This window comes from Pelodiscus sinensis, chromosome 9 (assembly GCF_052426305.1).
Source record: "Pelodiscus sinensis isolate ZL-2025 chromosome 9, ASM5242630v1, whole genome shotgun sequence".
NCBI lineage: Eukaryota > Metazoa > Chordata > Testudines > Trionychidae > Pelodiscus > Pelodiscus sinensis.
This window is the reverse complement of record NC_143060.1, coordinates 1,631,010-1,645,388: the sequence shown is the minus strand read 5'-3', so window position 1 is coordinate 1,645,388 and position 14,379 is coordinate 1,631,010. Positions and strand designations below refer to the sequence as shown.

At 66.2% G+C, this 14,379-nt stretch overlaps 1 protein-coding gene across 4 annotated transcripts in view; it reads right to left on the bottom strand.

The window, feature by feature from the left end:
- The window catches only part of ST3GAL3 (ST3 beta-galactoside alpha-2,3-sialyltransferase 3), a 294,731-nt gene extending 283,615 nt beyond the window's left edge, over positions 1–11,116 (bottom strand). The window contains exon 1 of one of the 4 annotated variants that reach the window (XM_089780382.1): positions 10,672–11,116. The gene's annotated coding sequence lies outside the window, so the exon portion shown is untranslated. The remainder of the gene's footprint in view (positions 1–10,671) is intronic. The other 3 variants (XM_089780380.1, XM_089780378.1, XM_089780381.1) reach the window with 3 other exon arrangements.
- Positions 11,117–14,379: the final 3,263 nt, after the last annotated feature.

Genomic DNA, 14,379 nt, shown 5'->3' with positions numbered 1-14,379 from the left:
CTACGCAGCTGATATCCTCTGGTTCTGTGTGGCTGCTCATTCAGAAACCAGTTGTAGCGTGAAGTGCCAGGCACACACACCCCGGCTTCCAGGCACGCTTTCCTTCACCACTGTCGGTAGAAATAACGCCGCAGCTTCTTCCCCGGCACCTCCTCCGCATCACCATGCTCCTTGCAAAGGCAGCTCCCCGTGGCGGGCGGGGAAGCGAGTCTCCAGAGCCCGGCCACGGCCCAGCCAGCCAGCCAGCGAAAACGTCGCCCACAGAACGCTCGGCCCTTGCTGGGCTGCAACACGAGACAGACGCTCAGTGGAAACGCAAGTCAGGCCCAGAGCAGCCGGAAGAGCACTGGCCGTGATCTGACGAGCCGATCGACACGCCGTGTCAAACAAGCTGGGGACCCGCCTGCAGTTTCCAGGACACGCAGGGAAGTTAATTCCCTGCCCTGCGCTTTCCTCTTTGGTGTCTGACACCATCCGCTGGAAACGGATCCCCTGGGTGCCCTGCCAGGGCCCCGAGGAGCCTACTGCCTCCGGCACTGAGCTGCTCTGCGCAGCGCGTGGCTGATGACTGCAGACACTGTGGAGCCCCTTGGAGGCACAAGCCTTTCGCCCAGGGGGGATGGCGCTGCCCGGGCCGGCAGCTCCTGAAAGCTCCAGCCAAACCGGGGCCTGGCTGGGAACTGAAAAGGATGGGAAGGAGCCCAGTGGCTCCCCTGCAGGAACGTGAACCCTCCGCTTCAAGCAGGCCGGAGGCCCAGGGAGCTGGAGCTGGATGCTTGCCTTGGCCACAGCCCGGGGAGGGGGGGGAGGGCACGCCGGTGGCTGAGGCCACGTGCACAGGGAAGGAGCCCGGCGGAGCAAGCGCGCCCACCGAGGGGCTCTCAACAGCAGCCCGGGCCCTTGCGGTCAGGGACCCGGCGCAGTTCTAGCGTGGGGCTGGGAGCTCGGGAGCCAGTCGGGGCCAGCAAACGCGAGAAGCAAAACAGAAAGACCCTCGGTGGCGGGGCCCTGCCGGAGAAGGAGAAGGAGCCTCCCACATTCCCCTAGTCGGCTCTGGGGTGGGGCCAAGCTCAGTGTGCGGGAGGGGCTGCCAGAAGCAGGCTTGGGGGCTGGGCAGGAGGAAGAGCGCAGGAGCCCCAGGCCTTACACTCCCACACATCTGCATCGCCCTGCCCCCGGCCCAGGCTTTTCGGCGGGGGCCTCTCCCCTCCCGCAGGGGGCACTCTGCAGGCCACCCCCCGGCTCCCTTCCCCTTCTGCACGCCTGGCAGCCTGCTGCAGCAATCCCTGGCCCGGCCCAGCCTCGCCCCTCGGCTGAGCAGGCCCGGGGGAGGCGCAGGCCAGTTCCCTTCCGCGGCGCTAGTCCCACACCCAGAGCTGCCCTCGGCTGTTGCTGCAGAAGCCCCTTTGCGCTGGTACGAGCTGCTCTCTGCAGGGCTTTGCCAGGGACTTGCAGCCTTGCCCGGTGCCCCCGACGGGAGCTCTGGGATGCCGTGGCCTGGGGCTGTCGCTGCGACCCAGAGATGGGCCTGCGGGTTGGGGGAGATCCTGAGCCGGGGCATCCATGGGGCGGTGGCCAGGGACTATCCACCTCCCCCTTGCTGGGCAGGGGGCAGAACTCCAGCTCCCCATTGGGGTGCCCCGCCCTCCCTGTTCCATCCCCACCACGCCCGTCGTTTGCCTCTCGAGTCACAGGGCACCGCTCACCCACCAGGGAGGAGCCCGGCGGGAGCCAGCTGCAGACACGGCAGAGTTTTCCTTTCGGAAGGCGCCGTACAGGAATGCGCCGCCCCCGCTAATCCCCCTCTGACACCTCTGCCTTCTGGCCTCCCCCGTTTGAATTCTCCCTGGCTCGCAGCGTGCCCGCAGGCGGGGCGGGGAGGCTAACGAGTTCCAGATGGCACAGCAGGGGAAGGATTCTCCGTCTCAGCCCTCGGCAGGGCAGTTACAACTGGCACATTAGCGCCCGTGATTACCGCTCCCTGGTGAGCGTGCTGCGGAAGCTGGCGTCAGAAGATTCATTAGCAGAGAGGATGTGGTGTCTGCTGAGGGACCATCCCCATCCCCAATGCCGCGAGGAAGTAATCGTGCAGCCGCTGCTCACTCACCGCTCGCCGGCAGGGTTCGGCATGCCTGAGCTGCAGCCTGGGAAAAAGGGAGCCCCAAGCGCCAGCAGTTCCCCCAAGCTCTGCACATGGCCGGGAGCAAGAGACAGGCTCCGCTCAAGGTCGTCTGAACAGCTCGTTAGGCAAGTTGTGCTCACTCTGGCAATAACAGAGCTCATTTGCATGCCACACATCCATTGGACAGGGTATTGCCCAAGGTTACAGCATCACCCAGTGGACCCTACATGTGAGGGGGGCAGAGTTAAGGCTGCTGGGAAGGCAAGTGTCAAACAAACAAACATACAGAATCAAAGCACCACAGTCGTCTCCACTAACAGGTTTCAGAGGCAACCGCATTGGTCTGTTTCAGCAAAAACAACAGGCCCAGTGGCACCTTAAAGACGAACAAAGGTATTAGGGCACAAGCGTTCATGAGCTGCAAGGCACTTCCTCAGACGCGGGAAAAGAAAGAGACAGGAATGGATGTCGGGGCACAGAGAAGGGCGTGTTCCATCAGAGTCAATTCAACAGGGGATAAGAATACCTCAAGTGGGAACACAGGGCTATAAGCGAGCCGTTCCCAGTCTCTAGTCAGATCCGTTCACATGGCGTTAAGTTTACAGAAGAATTCCAGCTCAGCAGCTTCACCGTGCAGCCTGGAGAGACCCAACAAGGACAGCAACAGGACGCCACAGCCCCCAGCTACAACCTCTCCTACACACCATCCAGGCGCTACAACCTACCCTAGAGGCCAATCCCTCGCTCTCACAGGCCATGGGGACAGGCCAGTCCTCGCCTACAGACTGCCCCCAGCCTGAAACACGGACTCCCCAGCAGCCACACACCCACCCCCGAAACACTCACCCAGGAACACCGCTGCCAGCTCTGTCCGCACCTCTAGCCTAGTGCCACCGCCACAGGACCTACCCACCCCCTCCGGGGCTCGCTCACCTGCACAGCCACTACGGCGTTATGTGCCACGCAGGCCGCAAAGAGCTACAGGGGGATCTCACGTAACTTGGCGGCTGGTAGATGAAAATCAATACTGATCCATGCAAAACGATGCACACTGAAACCATACCTACGAAACGATAGGGTCTAAACAGGATGTTCTCACCTGTGGATCACTCACTTCACATGGCTGCTCCGTGTGCAGGGGCAGTCAAGGAGCTAAGAGAGTCGAGGAACCATTCGGAAAGGGCGAGAGAAAGAGAAAGAACATGTCATACGAGCACTAAAGAAATTCATGGTACGCCCTCTCCTTGACTGCTACAAGTCACTCTGGTCAACCCAGCTCAGAAATCATAGCACTGAAAGAAGCACAGAGAAAGACAAAGTCAAGTCAGGGCTACAGAGCAGGTCCTGCAAGAGACATTCAGGCTGGGGCTGTTCAGCTTGGGAAAAGGGACTGACACGACAAGTGTGGAGAGAGCGAATAAGGCACTACAGGTTGAACCTCTCTGGTCTAGTGCTCTCTGTCCCGGTAACATCCACGGCCCACTACCCCCATTTCAGTTCACCGGGTGTCCACTTATCATGGGCGTGGTCAAGTTTTCCACAGTCCCATAAAGTTTGTTTACAACCACTAGTCCTGGCTCTCAGTGTGCTGGGTTGTTACAGCCTCTTCCCGACTTATGAACCGGTTACAGACCAAGCAATTGGTCGTAACTCGGTTCATTCGTAAGTTGGACCCCGTTGAGTTGCACGCAACCGCGCTGTTCGTAAGCACGGATTGTGTTCGTAACTCGGGGTCCGCCATTTACAACAGCTTCGGTTGTAACGGCGAACGGTCGTAAGTCACCCGTTCGCAACTCGGGACTGGCTGTATTTAGCTCTAGATTACCCCTAAGTGCCTCCTAAGAGCTGTGGAAGGGTTGGGAACGCTGCTAAGTGTCAGCATGTTTTTGTTTTATCTACTTGGGCCAATGCAGTAAAATTGTGTACCAACACTCACACTTCCTTATGAAACAAAAGGACTGTGTCTAGCTGCTTTTGCGGAAAACTTGCCAGCTGTCTACACTGTCCACTTGAATTTCTGCAAGAACACTGACGATCTCATGTAAGAAATCAGTGCTTCTTGCAGAAATACTATGCTGCTCCCGTTCGGGCAAAAGTCCTTTTGTGCAAAAGGGCCAGTGTAGACAGCTCAGATTTGTTTTGCGCAAAAGCGTGTCTAGACTGGCATGGACGCTTTTCCGCAAAAAGGGCTTTTGCAGAAAAGCGTCCGTGCCAAACTAGACTCTCTTTTCCGCAAATGCTTTTAACGGAAAAACTTTTCTGTTAAAAGCATTTGCGGAAAATCATGCCAGTGTAGACGTAGCCAAGGAGAAACTATGTAGCACTTTAAAGACTAAGAAGGTGGTTTAATCTGGTTAGTCTTTAACATGCTACATAGTTTCTCCTTTTGTTTTAGCAAGATCAGACTAACATGGCCGCCTCTCTGTTGCTATTCAACATGCAAGGCACTTCGTTACGCAGAGATCTGATAATCCTAGAATCCCAGGGCTGGAGGAGACCTCAGGAGTCCATCCCCTGCCCAAAGCAGAGCCAACCCCAACTCATCAGCCCAGCCAGGGCTTTGTCAAGCCAAGACTTAAAAACTCCTAGAGATGGAGACTCCACCCCCGCCCTAGGTAACCCAGCCCAGCGCCTCCCCACCTGCCTAGGGAAAGAGTTTTTCCTAATATCCAACTTAGACCCCCCCCCACTGTAACTTGAGACCATTGCTCCTTGTTCTGCATCTGTCACTACTGAGAACAGCCTCTCGCCAGCCTCTGTGGAACCTCCCTTCAGGGAGTTGAAGGCTGCTCTCAAATCCCCCCTCGCTCTGCTCTTCTGCAGACTAAACAGACCCAAGTCCCGCAGCCTCTCCTCGTAGGACATGTGCTCCAGCCCCCTCAGCATTTTGGCCTCCCCTGCAAAGCTGTCCCCAAAGGGGCGCGGTGGAGACTCTTGGCCCATGGCGCTGGGAGGGAGGGCGGGACGCTGCTGTGGCCTGCCCACGGCCGTGACCGGGGAGCAGAGGCTCAGGAGCAGGCGTGTGGGCCGGCCCAGACGAGGGGAGGCCCAGGGCTACCGCTGCCCACACCGATGCTGCCTGTGTGGAGCTCGGGCGGCTGCCGGGGAGTCGCTGCCGGCACCTGCCTGCACTAGCACCTCGCTGGGGAGTGTCCCGGCGCCGGCAGCAAACGGCCTGCCCAGCCCGCAATTAGCGCCAGTGGAAACGAATGGGGGCACGGCCGCCACGCACAAACCCCAGGCGCTGTGGCAGCGGGCGGGGGAGCGAGCCAGACCCCAGGGAATCCTGGGAAAGGCTCCGGCCCAAGCGCCCCTCTGCCTGGACTCGCTGCCTGAGTTTGACCCTTTGGTCCCCAGGCCTCAGGCAGCCGCGCACAAGCAGCCAGGGGGCAGCCCCCCGAGACAGGGCTGCCGAGTCCAGCCCAGCAACGCGCCCCCGGGGCAGTGTCCAGGCGGGGCCAAGAGCACAGACCCTGCGCACTCAGCCCCCAGCAGGCGGGGGGGCAGCGGTACCGCGCGGCCCCTGCTCCCCACGTGTGGGCCCCCGGCCATCACGCAGCGGGGCCGTACAGAGCGCCTGGCCTGCAGCACCCCTCACCAGGCCTCGCCACCACCTCGGCGCCGCTAGCCCCATCCCCTCTGCTCCCGGGGGGCAGGCAGCTGCCAGAGTGGGGGCACCCCAGGGCCGGGGCACTGAACACGCTCGGGTGCCCAGACTACGCCTCCAGCAGGAGCAGCCCCCACCGAGGGGCAGCCAGGAGGGTCCGGGGCACCCAGCACGGATGGGGGGGCTTCCTGCCCCTTCAACACATCCCCAAGCAGGGTCCCCGCCCCCCTGCCCTCACAGGGTCCCTCCAGGGGGGCGCTGACGAAGTGCAGGGAGGAGACCAGCCCCCCACACCGCTGCCGTGAAGGGAGCAGCCCCGGCCCAGTCCTGAGGGGAAGGGAACTGAGCCCCCCACCGCGTCACATCCGAACCCCCCGGACGACACAAACAGCCAGACAGTTCGGTCCTTCTGTGGCCTCCAGCGCGGCCCCCCCACCGTGGCACCTCGTGTCCCTAGCCAATGCCCGGGCTCCCCAGCACCCTCCACCTCTCGGCTCTGCCCTGCCCCAGCATGGCCCCTGGACTGGATGCCTGACCCATGGCCGGGCCCAGCCAGTGTTTGCAGCGAGTGTGTGGGCCGGGCACGAGACCACCAAGAAACCCAGTGAGGACCCAGCCCGACCGGCCAGCGGTCCCACCCCCCCCGCCTCCTGGCCTGACGTTCTGCTGCTTCCCGGCCCACAGAGTGAGAGTCCTGGGCTCGGGAGGGGGGGGGCTGGCCGGCCGTACAGGAGCTGGGCTCGGGAGGGGGGGGCTGGCCGGCCGTACAGGAGCTGGGCTCGGGGGGGGGGGGCTGGCCGGCCGTACAGGAGCTGGGCTCGGGGGGGGGGGGCTGGCCGGCCGTACAGGAGCTGGGCTCGGGAGGGGGGGGCTGGCCGGCCATACAGGAGCTGGGCTCGGGAGGGGGGGGCTGGCCGGCCGTACAGGAGCTGGGCTCGGGAGGGGGGGGCTGGCCGGCCATACAGGAGCTGGGCTCGGGAGGGGGGGGCTGGCCGGCCGTACAGGAGCTGGGCTCGGGGGGGGGGGGGGGGGGGCTGGCCGGCCGTACAGGAGCTGGGCTCGGGGGAGGGCTGGCCGGCCGTACAGGAGCTGGGCTCGGGAGGGGGGGGCTGGCCGGCCGTACAGGAGCTGGGCTCGGGAGGGAGGGCTGGCCGGCCGTACAGGAGCTGGGCTCGGGGGGAGGGCTGGCCGGCCGTACAGGAGCTGGGCTCGGGAGGGGGGGGCTGGCCGGCCGTACAGGAGCTGGGCTCGGGGGGGGGGCTGGCCGGCCGTACAGGAGCTGGGCTCGGGGGGGGGGGCTGGCCGGCCGTACAGGAGCTGGGCTCGGGAGGGGGGGGCTGGCCGGCCGTACAGGAGCTGGGCTCGGGGGGGGAGGGCTGGCCGGCCGTACAGGAGCTGGGCTCGGGGGAGGGCTGGCCGGCCGTACAGGAGCTGGGCTCGGGGGGGGGGGGGGGCTGGCCGGCCGTACAGGAGCTGGGCTCGGGGGGGGGGGCTGGCCGGCCGTACAGGAGCTGGGCTCGGGGGGGGGGGGCTGGCCGGCCGTACAGGAGCTGGGCTCGGGGGGGGGGGGGCTGGCCGGCCGTACAGGAGCTGGGCTCGGGGGGGGGGGGGGCTGGCCGGCCGTACAGGAGCTGGGCTCGGGGGGGGGGGGGGCTGGCCGGCCGTACAGGAGCTGGGCTCGGGGGGGGGGGGCTGGCCGGCCGTACAGGAGCTGGGCTCGGGGGGGGGGGGCTGGCCGGCCGTACAGGAGCTGGGCTCGGGGGGGGGGGGCTGGCCGGCCGTACAGGAGCTGGGCTCGGGAGGGGGGGGGCTGGCCGGCCGTACAGGAGCTGGGCTCGGGAGGGGGGGGGCTGGCCGGCCGTACAGGAGCTGGGCTCGGGGGGGGGGGGCTGGCCGGCCGTACAGGAGCTGGGCTCGGGAGGGGGGGGGCTGGCCGGCCGTACAGGAGCTGGGCTCGGGAGGGGGGGGGCTGGCCGGCCGTACAGGAGCTGGGCTCGGGAGGGGGGGGGCTGGCCGGCCGTACAGGAGCTGGGCTCGGGAGGGGGGGGCTGGCCGGCCGTACAGGAGCTGGGCTCGGGGGGGGGGGCTGGCCGGCCGTACAGGAGCTGGGCTGGGGGGGGGGGGCTGGCCGGCCGTACAGGAGCTGGGCTCGGGGGGAGGGCTGGCCGGCCGTACAGGAGCTGGGCTGGGGGGGGGGGGGGGCTGGCCGGCCGTACAGGAGCTGGGCTGGGGGGGGGGGCTGGCCGGCCGTACAGGAGCTGGGCTGGGGGGGGGGGGGGGCTGGCCGGCCGTACAGGAGCTGGGCTGGGGGGGGGGAGCAGACTATTCCTTCTTGGGTGCCTTGCAGCCCCTGCTGTGCCGGAGCCGGGGTCAGCTCCCCTGGGCCCCCCCGCCCCAAGGCAGACAGCTCTGGGCTGGCAGCCCGGCGCATGCAGAGCGGGGGGGGGGGGGGGAGGTAAGCGGGGAGCACGCAGCTCCCTCACCATGGCAACCAGCACCTCCCCCAGGCCCAGGGCAGGATGAAAGGGAGCAGCTGGCAGACGTGGCTGGCAAAGCCAAGAGCCACCCAGCCTGGGAGCCAGGACGGGCCCGGCACAGCGGGGGCACCCTCAGGCAGAGCCCCATGTAGCCCCCACCCCCGACTCATAGCACGGGAAGCCTCATGTCCCCCCAGACAGGCAGCAGAGGTACACCGTTACACCGTACCCCCCCAGGACAGACAGCAGAGGTACACCGTTACACCGTACCCCCCCCAGGACAGACAGCAGAGGTACACCGTTACACGTCCCCCCCAGGACAGACAGCAGAGGTACACCGTTACACGTCCTCCAGGACAGACAGCAGAGGTACACCGTTACACGTCCCCCCCCCCCAGACAGGCAGCAGAGGTACACCGTTACACCGTACCCCCCCAGGACAGACAGCAGAGGTACACCGTTACACCGTACCCCCCCCAGGACAGACAGCAGAGGTACACCGTTACACGTCCCCCCCAGGACAGACAGCAGAGGTACACCGTTACACGTCCTCCAGGACAGACAGCAGAGGTACACCGTTACATGTCCCCCCCCCCCCCCGGAGAGGCAGCAGAGGTACACCGTTACACGTCCCCCCCCCCGGGAGAGGCAGCAGAGGTACACCGTTACACGTCCCCCCCCCCCGGAGAGGCAGCAGAGGTACACCGTTACACGTCCCCCCCCCGGAGAGGCAGCAGAGGTACACCGTTACACGTCCCCCCCAGGACAGGCAGCAGAGGTACACTGTTACACGTCCGCCCCCAGGACAGACAGCAGAGGTACACCGTTACACGTCCCCCCCAGGACAGACAGCAGAGGTACACCGTTACACGTCCGCCCCCAGGACAGACAGCAGAGGTACACCGTTACACGTCCCCCCCGGAGAGGCAGCAGAGGTACACCGTTACACGTCCCCCCCCCCGGAGAGGCAGCAGAGATACACCGTTACACGCCCCCCCCCGGAGAGGCAGCAGAGGTACACCGTTACACGTCTCCCCCCCCCCCGGAGAGGCAGCAGAGGTACACCGTTACACGTCCCCCCCCCCGGGAGAGGCAGCAGAGGTACACCGTTACACATCCCCCGGGAGAGGCAGCAGAGGTACACCGTTACACGTCCACCCCCGGAGAGGCAGCAGAGGTAGACCGTTACACGCCCCCCCTCCCAGAGAGGCAGCAGAGGTCACCGTTACACGCCCCCCCCCCCAGAGAGGCAGCAGAGGTACACCGTTACACGCCCCCCCCCCCGGAGAGGCAGCAGAGGTACACCATTACATGTCTCCCCCCCCGGACAGACAGCAGAGGTACACCGTTACACGCCCCCCCCCCCAGGACAGACAGCAGAGGTACACCGTTACACCCCCCCCCCCCAGGACAGACAGCCGAGGTACACCGTTACACGCCCCCCCCCCAGGACAGACAGCCGAGGTACACCGTTACACGTCCCCCCGGGAGAGGCAGCCGAGGTACACCGTTACACGTCCCCCCCCGGACAGACAGCAGAGGTACACCGTTACACGCCCCCCCCCCAGGACAGACAGCCGAGGTACACCGTTACACGCCCCCCCCCGGACAGACAGCAGAGGTACACCGTTACACGCCCCCCCCCGGACAGACAGCAGAGGTACACCGTTACACACACACACCCCGGACAGACAGCCGAGGTACACCGTTACACGTCCCCCCCCGGACAGACAGCAGAGGTACACCGTTACACGCCCCCCCCCCCCAGGACAGACAGCCGAGGTACACCGTTACACGCCCCCCCCGGACAGACAGCAGAGGTACACCGTTACACGTCCCCCCCCCGGACAGACAGCAGAGGTACACCGTTACACACACACACCCCGGACAGACAGCAGAGGTACACCGTTACAAGCCCCCCCCCAGGACAGACAGCAGAGGTACACCGTTACACGTCCCCCCCAGGACAGACAGCAGAGGTACACCGTTACACGTCCCCCAGGACAGACAGCCGAGGTACACCGTTACACGTCCCCCAGGACAGACAGCAGAGGTACACCGTTACACGTCCCCCCCGGAGAGGCAGCAGGGCCGTTACACCGACAGGCGGGGCAGTGCAGAGGGAGACCATGGCAAGGACACGCTTGTTTGTGCAGCACCGGGCACGTCAGGGCCCTCAACCCAGGGAGGGAGCCAGGAGCATCTGCTGGGCCAGAGCCCACGAGTCTGCACCCCAGTCTCCTGGGCCAGCCCCTGGCCACATGCCGGTGACACGGGGGCCGGAGGGCAGCCCCAGAGCGAAGGGCCCTCACCGCGTATGGGCAGCAGGACCAGACCCCCCACTCTGCCCGCCCGGGTCACAGGCCACCAGCCGCAGCCCGACCCAGCTCCCGGTGCCCCAAGGGGCGAAGGAAGGGCAGCCGCAGCCTCCTGCCCCTCGGCGACCCCGCATCACGCACACTCACCTGACAGCTCCCCGCCACGCTGCTGCCGGGGCCACGGACCGCGGCTCCCACCGCCTGTGGCTGGGCTAGCTGCGGGGGGGGCAGCCCGGGGCCGGGGGCAGGGGCAGCCCGGGGCCCTGCGAGAGGCGGCTGCGAGGGGCGGCCCAGCTCTGCATCGCTCCTCCCTCGGCCAAGGCCTCAGGCCCAGGTAGCTCCGAGTCGGCACCTGCCCCTCCCCCAGCTAACGGGAAACGGGCGTCTCAGCGCGCAGAGCCGCACACAAAGAGCTATTGAGCCGGGGCCACGCTGGGCCTGTGCTCCGGGGGCGAACGCAGGGCGGCAGGCAGCCGGCGCCGGCAGGGCTCTCGGGTCCCTCGCGCTGCCTCCGTCCTGCTCCCCGGCCGTCACGCTCGCTCGCCGGCAGCGCCTGCCCTGCACGCAACACACAGCGCACAGCACAGCACAGCACAGCACAGCACACACAACACACAGCGCATAGCACACACAGCACACAGCACACAGCACACAGCACACAGCACAGCACAGCGCACAGCACAGCACACAGCACAGCACAGCGCACAGCACACAGCACACAGCACAGCACAGCGCACAGCACACAGCACACAGCACACAGCACAGCGCACAGCACAGCACACAGCACACAGCGCACAGCGCACAGCGCACAGCACAGCACACAGCACACAGCACAGCACACAGCACACAGCACACAGCACACAGCACACAGCACACAGCACACAGCACACAGCACAGCGCATAGCACAGCACACAGCACACAGCACAGCACACAGCACAGCACAGCACACAGCACAGCACAGCGCACAGCACACAGCACAGCGCACAGCACAGCACACAGCACACAGCGCACAGCGCACAGCGCACAGCACACAGCACACAGCACAGCACACAGCACACAGCACAGCACACAGCACACAGCACACAGCACACAGCACACAGCACACAGCACACAGCACAGCACACAGCGCACAGCGCACAGCACACAGCACACAGCACACAGCACACAGCACACAGCACAGCGCATAGCACAGCACACAGCACACAGCACACAGCACAGCACACAGCGCACACAGCACAGCACACACAGCACAGCGCACAGCGCACAGCACACAGCACAGCACAGCACACAGCGCACCGCGCACACCGCACAGCACAGCACACAGCGCACACAGCACACACAGCAGCGCACAGCGCATAGCACACAGCAGCGCACAGCACACAGCACACAGCAGCGCACAGCGCACAGCACAGCACACAGCGCACACAGCACAGCACAGAGCACAGCACAGCGCACAGCACACACAGCACACAGCAGCGCACAGCGCACAGCACACAGCAGCGCACAGCACACAGCAGCGCACAGCACACAGCACACAGCAGCGCACAGCACACAGCAGCGCACAGCACACAGCACACAGCAGCGCACAGCACACAGCAGCGCACAGCACACAGCACACAGCAGCGCACAGCACACAGCAGCGCACAGCACACAGCAGCGCACAGCAGCGCACAGCGCACAGCAGCACACAGCAGCGCACAGCGCACAGCAGCACACAGCGCACAGCGCACAGCACACAGCACACAGCACACAGCACACAGCACACAGCACACAGCACACAGCACACAGCAGCGCACAGCACACAGCAGCACACAGCACACAGCAGCGCACAGCACACAGCAGCACACAGCACACAGCGCACAGCACACAGCAGCGCGCACAGCGCACAGCGCACAGCACACAGCACACAGCAGCGCACAGCACACAGCACACAGCAGCGCACAGCACACAGCACACAGCACACAGCACACAGCACACAGCACACAGCACACAGCACACAGCAGCGCACAGCACACAGCAGCACACAGCACACAGCAGCGCACAGCACACAGCAGCACACAGCACACAGCGCACAGCACACAGCAGCGCGCACAGCGCACAGCGCACAGCACACAGCACACAGCAGCGCACAGCACACAGCACACAGCAGCGCACAGCACACAGCACACAGCACACAGCACACAGCACACAGCACACAGCACACAGCACACAGCACACAGCAGCGCACAGCGCACAGCGCACAGCAGCACACAGCACACAGCACACAGCACACAGCACACAGCAGCACACAGCGCACAGCGCACAGCAGCACACAGCACACAGCAGCACACAGCGCACAGCACACAGCGCACAGCGCACAGCAGCACACAGCACACAGCAGCACACAGCGCACAGCACAAGTATGCAGGACACACTCCCCGCGGCCCACCTCCCGCCGGGTATTTCCTGCCTCTTCCCGGGCCTCCAGCCCCGGGCTCCCTGCCGCCCCCACACTCCCGACCCGCAGCCCCTGCCCTGAGCTCCCCACCCCCCCCCCGCTCTGCCGGCGCCCCACACTCCCGACCCGCAGCCCCTGCCCTGAGCTCCCCACCCCCCGCTCTGCCGGCGCCCCACACTCCCGACCCGCAGCCCCTGCCCTGAGCTCCCCACCCCCCGCTCTGCCGGCGCCCCACACTCCCGACCCGCAGCCCCTGCCCTGAGCTCCCCACCCCCCGCTCTGCCGGCGCCCCACACTCCCGACCCGCAGCCCCTGCCCTGAGCTCCCCACCCCCTGCTCTGCCGGCGCCCCACACTCCCGACCCGCAGCCCCTGCCCTGAGCTCCCCACCCCCCGCTCTGCCGGCGCCCCACACTCCCGACCCGCAGCCCCTGCCCTGAGCTCCCCACCCCCCGCTCTGCCGGCGCCCCACACTCCCGACCCGCAGCCCCTGCCCTGAGCTCCCCACCCCCCGCTCTGCCGGCGCCCCACACTCCCGACCCGCAGCCCCTGCCCTGAGCTCCCCACCCCCCGCTCTGCCGGCGCCCCACACTCCCGACCCGCAGCCCCTGCCCTGAGCTCCCCACCCCCCGCTCTGCCGGCGCCCCACACTCCCGACCCGCAGCCCCTGCCCTGAGCTCCCCATCCCCCGCTCTGCCGGCGCCCCACACTCCCGACCCGCAGCCCCTGCCCTGAGCTCCCCACCCCCCGCTCTGCCGGCGCCCCACACTCCCGACCCGCAGCCCCTGCCCTGAGCTCCCCACCCCCCGCTCTGCCGGCGCCCCACATGCCTGACCTGCAGCCTCTGGCAGCCCACCCCCTGGGCTCCCCCACTATGACTGTTGCCCCTTCTCCCACCACTAGGTGTGAATGTCACCCTGGAAGTGCCAGCGTGAGGAGGGGCGCTGGCCAGGGGTCTCCGACATGCCGTGCACCATCACAGGCTCCTCGGGGCAGCCTGTCCCCCCAGCCCTGAGAACTGGGCAAACACCGCCTGCCGGCCCAGCACTCAGCACCTGGCGCTGGCCTGCCATGCTGGGGCAGCCGCCCCCCTCCCAGCCCAAAGGGCACAAGCCCTGCCCAGCTCTCATGCACTCGGCCCCGGAGCACGGCTGGGTCGGCACCATGGCAGGGACAGGAACAGGAACGGAGGCCCAGGGTGACCTGTCCAGACTGTGGGGGGGGGCACACAGCAGAGCCAGGGACTGAACACCCATCCCTGGAACCCCGTCTGGCAGGCACTGGGACAGAGTTCCACAGCAAGCAGACTGGCGCTGGCCCAGGCGGCAGCTTTTCTCGGGTGTCCCTGGTCTGCTGGGGGGGCCCAGCAAAGCCGCTGGACCTCCCCAGCAGACCAGGGAGACTGGGAGAAGCTTTTC